General features: G+C 36.4%; 1 pseudogene; it reads right to left on the reverse strand.

The window, feature by feature from the left end:
* On the reverse strand, positions 1 to 2,426 carry LOC121128339 (synapse-associated protein 1-like; annotated as a pseudogene).
* Positions 2,427 to 2,684: the final 258 nt, after the last annotated feature.

The raw sequence follows: 2,684 nt of genomic DNA on the forward strand, positions 1-2,684 counted from the left end.
TTATTTCTCCATTTCATCTTCAATTTCATCCTCTGGATAAACCTTGGAAAGTTTGTCCGCGTTCTCAGTCGCTTCATCCATATCCTTGGAACAGGCTTGAAATGAGCCTGAAACAAACTCTTCATCACTGGAGGGGTTGTCAACAGGTGTTTTTTTAGCTTCGATATCCTTCCCAGTTTTAAGTATATGTTTTTGATTAGTCATAACATACTTTTCAACAGATTTCAACTCATTGCACTGTTGAATGAAAATTACTCTATGGAAGTAGTTATTCCAAAGGATTAATCATTTTTCAACTTTGGACTATTTATTTAGGGCATAAATGGGAGATTTTCATATTCTTGTTACTTGAGAGTAATCAAAATCAAAAGTTACATCAGCAGGAGAATCAAAAATAAAGTTTATTTTATCCTAGGAAAGGACCATAATTTTTTCCGTCAATTCTATCATAGCTAGCCTAACCATGGAAACATTTCCGTTTTTTTTTTGATTTTTATACGATTGCATCCTTGTTTATTTTTAACAGGGAATAATTATTGGAGTAAATGTTATCTTCTAAGGTCTTTTTTGCGTTCTCAAATACTGAATAAGAGTGGACGAGGGAATACGATGACTCAGACTCCTTCACTTGATCAGCAGATGAACTTTTTGTGCACTCAACTTTGCACATAGCATAACGTAAAAATTTCTCTTTATTCTATTCAGAAAGATCCTTCGGATCCAATGCTTCTACTTCTTCGTCATCAGCTCCAGTTGCAAATGAAATTTTTTGGCCCCTCCAGCAGCCTTATTTTAAGCAAATCTTAAAAAGGAGTTGACATAATGAGTAACAACCCCAATTTTCTCCTTCCAATCTTACTGTAAGGCTTAAGTTTTTCGACTTCTGCCATAATTGTTCTTATAAATTAAAATAATTGGAGGATCCCTTTGTTTTCCAACAAGAACGTAATTTTCCTTTGATCTTCTGATGTCAAACTTAAACACACAAATACACAGCCAATTTACACACACACTACTTGTTATTAAAGAAACCATCAATTGTCGCTTCATCGAAAACGTAAGTAAAACGTTGGACATCTACAGGGTATTTCAGGTAAATCCAGACTACCTATAACTGTATCCTTATATATAAGGGAAGCAAGTAGAGATTTGAAATTTTATTTATAAGTTATTATATGTGTTTGCTATTTTCGCCAATAATTCTCTTGATACGAGGCCAAAAGTATTTGTAGGTCTTGACCAAGTCAGCGGGGGAGACTTTGTTACACTACTTGATTATGAAGCCTTCAATGATTTAATGCTGTTACATGTATTGGCAGAAACCTTCAACTCTAACTCCCCCAAAAGAAGAAATCCATAGGATTCACATGGTTGACGTTAGAGGACCAGGTAGGGATGGGCCCAAAATGACACCTTCTCTTCTTTAAACAAGCTTTGGGTCTTGCAGGTCTTGTGAGTGGGGCGGAGTCTTGTTGAAAATAAAATAGACACCAATGGCATAAGCTTTCATCAAAGGTATCACTCGGTCAGACAGGAGATCCCAGTACCTGTCGGCACCAGTCGTCTCCTTTGTCTCAAAGAAGATAAGGGGTATGAAACTGTCGGTGGTCCCAATGACCCCAAGGGTCATGATGGTGGCCAAAAAATGGACAAACATGGTCGCTCTGGATGTTGCGGGATCTGTGCATAGTCCATTGTTTCTCATATGAATAAAATATGATAAGGTTACCATGGGACCTCAAATCGTTTAGCAATTTTATTCCATGGCCAACCCCGATTAGCCTTCATTTGGTCTCTTAGGATATTTCTTTTGTAGAAACATTAAAACTTCCTTTTCATGCCAGTGTTTTTGGTCATAGATACTGCTGCACGGCTTACTTGTCGCTTTTTGGGAAGAACGTTCAATACAATCCGAGAAATGCTTTCCCAGACCATTTCAGGCCTACAGGGAATTTTATAGTACGTTTTTTATCATTACAGGACTTGTGGGGTTTTCCTCTGATACGTTCTATCCTACTTCCAGTGATTGCAAACATTATAGACTGTGTTTTTTTTTATATGTGAGCATCTTCTTGATGTAGTCTGGGCTGAAACCGGTGCAAGCAAATTCGATTATGGTGTTATTCTGGGTTTCCTACATCATAAATACTTGTTTTGAATTATAAGTCGTATAACTAACATAAAGCTAACGCTCATCTGCTGACTTTAGAATTTGAATAACCAAGTGCAATCCTTTCCTTATTTTTCAAAATGTGGTTATAGATGGTCTTAATTTACCTAAACGACCCTGTACAGTCCTCCACTCAGAATATCAAAACTTCAAACAGGTTCTAGAATAGGAAATTAAAAAAAAGAGAAATAAACCATCCGGACAAATTTACCAAAAATTCTGCCAATGCAGGCAGTTCAGATATCTCCATACTCATCTTTCGTGCCTTTGCACAACAAGACGGTCCCATTCCATTAACAAAGCTTTACATGATTTGCTTGGACATAAACAAGCCATACTAAAAAATTTAATAAATCAGAAAAACATGATAAAAGGATTCATACGAAAGTATATTAAATACGTAAAGAATATCCCATAAAGTATTGAGACTCATTCAGGGAAGAATACATATAGAATACAATACATTTTCCTTGGTGCAGTTTTCGTTACTTCAGACAAGGCCTTACTAGTTGCT

This window comes from Lepeophtheirus salmonis, chromosome 13, assembly GCF_016086655.4.
Source record: "Lepeophtheirus salmonis chromosome 13, UVic_Lsal_1.4, whole genome shotgun sequence".
In the NCBI taxonomy this organism is placed as follows: Eukaryota; Metazoa; Arthropoda; class Copepoda; order Siphonostomatoida; family Caligidae; genus Lepeophtheirus; species Lepeophtheirus salmonis.